This window comes from Grus americana, chromosome 24 (assembly GCF_028858705.1).
Source record: "Grus americana isolate bGruAme1 chromosome 24, bGruAme1.mat, whole genome shotgun sequence".
In the NCBI taxonomy this organism is placed as follows: domain Eukaryota; kingdom Metazoa; phylum Chordata; class Aves; order Gruiformes; family Gruidae; genus Grus; species Grus americana.
The window spans coordinates 2,310,401-2,318,658 of NC_072875.1; the positions used below are offsets into that span (position 1 = coordinate 2,310,401).

The following is an 8,258-nucleotide window of genomic DNA, read 5'->3' on the forward strand; positions in this document are numbered from 1 at the left end:
TCCTTGGCAGCGGCCGGCGGAGAAGAAAGAAGAGGCTTCGTGTGGAACGGCGAGTCAAGAGCGAGCGAGAAGAGGAGCGGCGTCGGGCTGAAGAGCGGGCAGAGGAGAAAGGCGCTCTGGGCAAAGGGACCTCCCTGTCAGCAGGGCGCGGTCACGTAAGAGCATCGCGGGCACCTTTGGGGTGCCCCGGCTGGCTTTGCGCTGGGCGACCTCCCTGTAACCAGGGCTCGGTCTTTGCTTTTGTTGTCGTCGGCCTTTTGCCGTCGTGCTCCTTTGGCTGCCCGGAGAGAGCGGCGACCCTGTAAGGAGGGTGAGAGCCGCCGTCTCCGCACCCGAGGGGGGAAAGGGAGCTCTCTGGACCCCGAGCCCACCCTGTAAGCAGGGGAGGGCTGTTTCCCCGGCCCCCTCCTCCGGCCCCGGCGGCTTTGTGCCTGCCGGCGGCCTGCCCAGCGTGACCCCCTGGAGTCGGGGCGCGTCACAGTCTTTGCCCCTTGGCCACCCGTGAAGCCCCTTGGCGTGTTGAGGCCCCTCTGGCCTCCATGCAGCCCGGGGGGCGGGTCTGAGGCTCTCCTCTCCTGCTCGGCGGTAGGGATGGCGCCCCAGACATTGGCTGCACAGGGCTCGCTCGCCCTTCTGGGAAGTTTTGTTTGTGTGTCCTTGTCCTTGTCTTTGTCCTTGTGGGTGTGAGCGAGCGAGCGAGTGAGCTTGTCCTTTAGGCCCCTCTTAAAAGCGCTGCAGCTTAGCTTAAGCTTCCCAGGAGGGAAAGGGCGGCTCTGTGCAGCAACAGGGGGGTCCCCTCTGAGCCCGCGAGCGGAGGGAGAGTCCGGGCTTGCCCCTCCTTTCTATAAGGACGGAGCGAAGCCGCTTAGCGGTAGAGCGGGCAACGCGACCTGCCTGTAGTCAGGGCCTGGGTGTCTCTGCCTGCGTGGCCGCCTGTCCTGCTGGCGAGCTGCCAGCGTGACAGCCCTGTACTCGGGGCGTGTGTCACGAGCCGTGGAGCCCTCTTGTCCCCAGGAGCAGCCCGACCTCCCCGTAAGCGGGGCTGGGGGGGCCGCTCTAGCCAGCCCACAGGAACGAGCCCTCCCTCGCCCTTTAGCGGGCGCAGGTTGAGGAAGCGCTGCGCCGGAGGGCGCAGTCCCGCCTTTGGCGCTGCTTTTGGCTGGGGCGACCTCCCCGCGGTTGGGGTCGAGGTCGCTCCCTGGGCTCCTGAAGACGTGGCGTTGTGCTGCAGCCAGGCCGGCCGGCCCGTAAGTCGGGCGCAGGTGGGAGCCTCGGGCTCCGCGGGGCTTGTTGGGAGAGCCGAGCCGAGGGGGGCCGCCCTGTAAGCAGGGCTGTGCGTGTCCCCCGCGCTCGGCGGGAGGTGCTTGGAGGGACCCCCTGTAATCAGGCGGGTATCTCCTGGCCCCGGCCTTTCAGAGGCGCGGGGCCAGGATGCGTGGGGGCCGGGCGTGCGCCCCCCCCGTCCTCGGGGCTGGGGCCGCGGCCCCCCGGCCTTTGGCCGTGAAGCTCCGCTGCCTGGCTGTCGAGTCTCGTTCCTGTGGCTGCGGGGGAAGGCCGAGCTCCCCGACTCCCTGGGTGTCGACCTGCCTGTAAGCAGGGTTCCGGGTCTGGGAGCCTTTGTGCTCAGCTGGCAGCCTGCGTGGGGTGACCGGCCCCGTTAGCGGGGTGCGGGTCGGGGTGCCCCTGAATCGGAGAGAAGGAGCCTCCGTGGGCCTTTGGGACCAGGGCTGCCCTGTAAGTCAGGGCCCGGCCAGTGCCCTGCAGTCCCGGGCGCTTTGCGGTCCAGGCAGCGGCTCGAGCCCCCTGTAAGCAGGGACGCGGAGCCTCGTTGGCCGCTGCTTTGCATGCCCAGCTTCGTTTGCCCAGGGTGCCCGCCTCCGAGCCCGGCTCCAGCACCGGCTGGAACTCTGGCCTGCGTCGCTTTGGTGAGACTAGCTGAAGGAGGAGGGTTTTGCGGAGGTGGAGGGGCGGGCGGGCGGGCGGTGCCTTGGGGGGAGCTCCCTCTGGGGGCGCAGGTGTCCCTGTTTGCTTCGTGCGGCGGAGTTGGCGCTTCTCGGGCCTAACTGCGTCCTCCTTCCTTGGCAGCGGCCGGCGGAGAAGAAAGAAGAGGCTTCGTGTGGAACGGCGAGTCAAGAGCGAGCGAGAAGAGGAGCGGCGTCGGGCTGAAGAGCGGGCAGAGGAGAAAGGCGCTCTGGGCAAAGGGACCTCCCTGTCAGCAGGGCGCGGTCACGTAAGAGCATCGCGGGCACCTTTGGGGTGCCCCGGCTGGCTTTGCGCTGGGCGACCTCCCTGTAACCAGGGCTCGGTCTTTGCTTTTGTTGTCGTCGGCCTTTTGCCGTCGTGCTCCTTTGGCTGCCCGGAGAGAGCGGCGACCCTGTAAGGAGGGTGAGAGCCGCCGTCTCCGCACCCGAGGGGGGAAAGGGAGCTCTCTGGACCCCGAGCCCACCCTGTAAGCAGGGGAGGGCTGTTTCCCCGGCCCCCTCCTCCGGCCCCGGCGGCTTTGTGCCTGCCGGCGGCCTGCCCAGCGTGACCCCCTGGAGTCGGGGCGCGTCACAGTCTTTGCCCCTTGGCCACCCGTGAAGCCCCTTGGCGTGTTGAGGCCCCTCTGGCCTCCATGCAGCCCGGGGGGCGGGTCTGAGGCTCTCCTCTCCTGCTCGGCGGTAGGGATGGCGCCCCAGACATTGGCTGCACAGGGCTCGCTCGCCCTTCTGGGAAGTTTTGTTTGTGTGTCCTTGTCCTTGTCTTTGTCCTTGTGGGTGTGAGCGAGCGAGCGAGTGAGCTTGTCCTTTAGGCCCCTCTTAAAAGCGCTGCAGCTTAGCTTAAGCTTCCCAGGAGGGAAAGGGCGGCTCTGTGCAGCAACAGGGGGGTCCCCTCTGAGCCCGCGAGCGGAGGGAGAGTCCGGGCTTGCCCCTCCTTTCTATAAGGACGGAGCGAAGCCGCTTAGCGGTAGAGCGGGCAACGCGACCTGCCTGTAGTCAGGGCCTGGGTGTCTCTGCCTGCGTGGCCGCCTGTCCTGCTGGCGAGCTGCCAGCGTGACAGCCCTGTACTCGGGGCGTGTGTCACGAGCCGTGGAGCCCTCTTGTCCCCAGGAGCAGCCCGACCTCCCCGTAAGCGGGGCTGGGGGGGCCGCTCTAGCCAGCCCACAGGAACGAGCCCTCCCTCGCCCTTTAGCGGGCGCAGGTTGAGGAAGCGCTGCGCCGGAGGGCGCAGTCCCGCCTTTGGCGCTGCTTTTGGCTGGGGCGACCTCCCCGCGGTTGGGGTCGAGGTCGCTCCCTGGGCTCCTGAAGACGTGGCGTTGTGCTGCAGCCAGGCCGGCCGGCCCGTAAGTCGGGCGCAGGTGGGAGCCTCGGGCTCCGCGGGGCTTGTTGGGAGAGCCGAGCCGAGGGGGGCCGCCCTGTAAGCAGGGCTGTGCGTGTCCCCCGCGCTCGGCGGGAGGTGCTTGGAGGGACCCCCTGTAATCAGGCGGGTATCTCCTGGCCCCGGCCTTTCAGAGGCGCGGGGCCAGGATGCGTGGGGGCCGGGCGTGCGCCCCCCCCGTCCTCGGGGCTGGGGCCGCGGCCCCCCGGCCTTTGGCCGTGAAGCTCCGCTGCCTGGCTGTCGAGTCTCGTTCCTGTGGCTGCGGGGGAAGGCCGAGCTCCCCGACTCCCTGGGTGTCGACCTGCCTGTAAGCAGGGTTCCGGGTCTGGGAGCCTTTGTGCTCAGCTGGCAGCCTGCGTGGGGTGACCGGCCCCGTTAGCGGGGTGCGGGTCGGGGTGCCCCTGAATCGGAGAGAAGGAGCCTCCGTGGGCCTTTGGGACCAGGGCTGCCCTGTAAGTCAGGGCCCGGCCAGTGCCCTGCAGTCCCGGGCGCTTTGCGGTCCAGGCAGCGGCTCGAGCCCCCTGTAAGCAGGGACGCGGAGCCTCGTTGGCCGCTGCTTTGCATGCCCAGCTTCGTTTGCCCAGGGTGCCCGCCTCCGAGCCCGGCTCCAGCACCGGCTGGAACTCTGGCCTGCGTCGCTTTGGTGAGACTAGCTGAAGGAGGAGGGTTTTGCGGAGGTGGAGGGGCGGGCGGGCGGGCGGTGCCTTGGGGGGAGCTCCCTCTGGGGGCGCAGGTGTCCCTGTTTGCTTCGTGCGGCGGAGTTGGCGCTTCTCGGGCCTAACTGCGTCCTCCTTCCTTGGCAGCGGCCGGCGGAGAAGAAAGAAGAGGCTTCGTGTGGAACGGCGAGTCAAGAGCGAGCGAGAAGAGGAGCGGCGTCGGGCTGAAGAGCGGGCAGAGGAGAAAGGCGCTCTGGGCAAAGGGACCTCCCTGTCAGCAGGGCGCGGTCACGTAAGAGCATCGCGGGCACCTTTGGGGTGCCCCGGCTGGCTTTGCGCTGGGCGACCTCCCTGTAACCAGGGCTCGGTCTTTGCTTTTGTTGTCGTCGGCCTTTTGCCGTCGTGCTCCTTTGGCTGCCCGGAGAGAGCGGCGACCCTGTAAGGAGGGTGAGAGCCGCCGTCTCCGCACCCGAGGGGGGAAAGGGAGCTCTCTGGACCCCGAGCCCACCCTGTAAGCAGGGGAGGGCTGTTTCCCCGGCCCCCTCCTCCGGCCCCGGCGGCTTTGTGCCTGCCGGCGGCCTGCCCAGCGTGACCCCCTGGAGTCGGGGCGCGTCACAGTCTTTGCCCCTTGGCCACCCGTGAAGCCCCTTGGCGTGTTGAGGCCCCTCTGGCCTCCATGCAGCCCGGGGGGCGGGTCTGAGGCTCTCCTCTCCTGCTCGGCGGTAGGGATGGCGCCCCAGACATTGGCTGCACAGGGCTCGCTCGCCCTTCTGGGAAGTTTTGTTTGTGTGTCCTTGTCCTTGTCTTTGTCCTTGTGGGTGTGAGCGAGCGAGCGAGTGAGCTTGTCCTTTAGGCCCCTCTTAAAAGCGCTGCAGCTTAGCTTAAGCTTCCCAGGAGGGAAAGGGCGGCTCTGTGCAGCAACAGGGGGGTCCCCTCTGAGCCCGCGAGCGGAGGGAGAGTCCGGGCTTGCCCCTCCTTTCTATAAGGACGGAGCGAAGCCGCTTAGCGGTAGAGCGGGCAACGCGACCTGCCTGTAGTCAGGGCCTGGGTGTCTCTGCCTGCGTGGCCGCCTGTCCTGCTGGCGAGCTGCCAGCGTGACAGCCCTGTACTCGGGGCGTGTGTCACGAGCCGTGGAGCCCTCTTGTCCCCAGGAGCAGCCCGACCTCCCCGTAAGCGGGGCTGGGGGGGCCGCTCTAGCCAGCCCACAGGAACGAGCCCTCCCTCGCCCTTTAGCGGGCGCAGGTTGAGGAAGCGCTGCGCCGGAGGGCGCAGTCCCGCCTTTGGCGCTGCTTTTGGCTGGGGCGACCTCCCCGCGGTTGGGGTCGAGGTCGCTCCCTGGGCTCCTGAAGACGTGGCGTTGTGCTGCAGCCAGGCCGGCCGGCCCGTAAGTCGGGCGCAGGTGGGAGCCTCGGGCTCCGCGGGGCTTGTTGGGAGAGCCGAGCCGAGGGGGGCCGCCCTGTAAGCAGGGCTGTGCGTGTCCCCCGCGCTCGGCGGGAGGTGCTTGGAGGGACCCCCTGTAATCAGGCGGGTATCTCCTGGCCCCGGCCTTTCAGAGGCGCGGGGCCAGGATGCGTGGGGGCCGGGCGTGCGCCCCCCCCGTCCTCGGGGCTGGGGCCGCGGCCCCCCGGCCTTTGGCCGTGAAGCTCCGCTGCCTGGCTGTCGAGTCTCGTTCCTGTGGCTGCGGGGGAAGGCCGAGCTCCCCGACTCCCTGGGTGTCGACCTGCCTGTAAGCAGGGTTCCGGGTCTGGGAGCCTTTGTGCTCAGCTGGCAGCCTGCGTGGGGTGACCGGCCCCGTTAGCGGGGTGCGGGTCGGGGTGCCCCTGAATCGGAGAGAAGGAGCCTCCGTGGGCCTTTGGGACCAGGGCTGCCCTGTAAGTCAGGGCCCGGCCAGTGCCCTGCAGTCCCGGGCGCTTTGCGGTCCAGGCAGCGGCTCGAGCCCCCTGTAAGCAGGGACGCGGAGCCTCGTTGGCCGCTGCTTTGCATGCCCAGCTTCGTTTGCCCAGGGTGCCCGCCTCCGAGCCCGGCTCCAGCACCGGCTGGAACTCTGGCCTGCGTCGCTTTGGTGAGACTAGCTGAAGGAGGAGGGTTTTGCGGAGGTGGAGGGGCGGGCGGGCGGGCGGTGCCTTGGGGGGAGCTCCCTCTGGGGGCGCAGGTGTCCCTGTTTGCTTCGTGCGGCGGAGTTGGCGCTTCTCGGGCCTAACTGCGTCCTCCTTCCTTGGCAGCGGCCGGCGGAGAAGAAAGAAGAGGCTTCGTGTGGAACGGCGAGTCAAGAGCGAGCGAGAAGAGGAGCGGCGTCGGGCTGAAGAGCGGGCAGAGGAGAAAGGCGCTCTGGGCAAAGGGACCTCCCTGTCAGCAGGGCGCGGTCACGTAAGAGCATCGCGGGCACCTTTGGGGTGCCCCGGCTGGCTTTGCGCTGGGCGACCTCCCTGTAACCAGGGCTCGGTCTTTGCTTTTGTTGTCGTCGGCCTTTTGCCGTCGTGCTCCTTTGGCTGCCCGGAGAGAGCGGCGACCCTGTAAGGAGGGTGAGAGCCGCCGTCTCCGCACCCGATGCAGGGCAAAGGGGGGCAGATCTCTCGACCATGAAGAAGCAACTTGTATGGCATGGATGAAACAGTCGTCTTTTCTGCAAGCATGAGGGAGAAGAGGAGTCCTTAAGTTGGTGCACTTCCAGACTGTGTTGATGGGTGGAATGCCCATCTTTTTGTGCTGGTTGTGATTTGAGTGATCTCCCTGCCATTTAGGTCTATTTTGTTCCCTGGGCTTCTGAATACGTGGTGTTGTGGACATTAGTCTCTGGAAGAACATATTCTAGAGTAGCATGTCTTTGTTCTAGAGCAATGTCTGCTATTGTCCTTTTGCTGTTTGATTAATGTTAAGTTTACTCAATAAAGTATTTTTTTAATTGTTTCAGTTTTAGTTTTTCTTATGTAAAGCTCTACTTACATTGCATACAATTTTAACTTTTTATCAGTCATTGGCGTCTTTGTAGTTTTGATATTAGTTCATGTTTATCTTTAGTGTTTGCAAGGGAAATCCTTGGGGACAGGCTCGTTTTTTTCAGAGAGTAGTTTTGTGTTAGTCATCCATTTTTTGGCGAGGATTGAGTTTTGTAGCTTGTATGGGGCTAGGTTTTTGATTTGTCCTTAAACGCTGTTGATAACATAGGGAGATTTTAGCCGTTTCTGAGCAGAGATTCCACATATGCAGAAAAGGCCTTTTCTGCTTCTCATACTCTCCTGCCAGCCATTAGGCTAGTGATGAGCAAGAAGTTGGGAGAGAATCCAGATGAGACGGCTGACTCCAACTGATAAAAGGGATATTCTGTACTATGTGATGTCAGGCTCAGCAATAAAAGCTGGGGGAAGAAGAAGGAAGGAGGGGGACACATTCAGAGTGATGGCGTTTGTCATCTTGTACAACTGTTACGCATGATGGAGCCTTATTTTCTTGGAGATGGTAAAAACCTGCCTGCTGATGTGAAGTCGCAAACGAATTCCATGTTTTGTTTATGTGTGCAGCTTTTGCTTTACCTATTAAACTGTCTTTATCTCAACCCACAAATTTTCTCACTTTTACCCTTCTGAGTCTCTCTCCTGCCGGTGGGGACTGAGGGAGGAAGCAGCTGTTTGTTGTTTAGCTGCCTACTGGGGTTACCACAGCGATGGTGCAGCATTGCTGTAGGAATAATTTATGTAGTTTGTGCTTGGATTGACTTGTAGCCAGTTCAGGGTGAGTAGGTACAAACGCAAGTAGGTGTGAACACAAGCTGTTAGAGGCAGAGTTGCGGTTGCACGTGTTGTGCAATGGATGTGGTGTGCCGAGCGAATTGGGGCTGGGTTTTTGAAAGCAGCTAAGGCCCGGGCCCTCCCTGGCTGTCTCAGCCTCTGTCCCTCTGGTGCACTGTAGTGTTATTTTTGTTTTGCCCCTGGTAATGGTGGACATTGTTTCTGAAACCTCTCTGCTAATTGGCTTGGACTGTCGATGTGTTTTATTACTCTTTTTATCACACTGGATGAGAGAACGGAAAAATCACCCTCATGTTATAGCATTAGAGAAATATAATTTCTTGTAATATGTATATTATAATCTATGTGTCTTCTTGAAAGCTGTTCTGTTTCCAGTTCATGCAGATTGGCACCTGAGATTCTTGGGTAAGGTTAGTTTAGTAGTTGTGTTTCCTATCCACTGGAGACTTCTTCATATAACGTTTAGTCTTGCGAGTAGTGGAACATCTTATGTCTGAAT

General features: G+C 63.3%; 1 long non-coding RNA gene across 1 annotated transcript; it reads left to right on the plus strand.

The window, feature by feature from the left end:
- The first annotated feature begins 2,493 nt into the window (after nt 1-2,493).
- LOC129196087 (uncharacterized) lies at nt 2,494-6,901 on the plus strand. Its single transcript, XR_008574043.1, has 3 exons — nt 2,494-4,000; nt 4,161-6,075; nt 6,236-6,901. It is a non-coding gene; the product is annotated as an uncharacterized LOC129196087 (long non-coding RNA).
- Nucleotides 6,902-8,258: the final 1,357 nt, after the last annotated feature.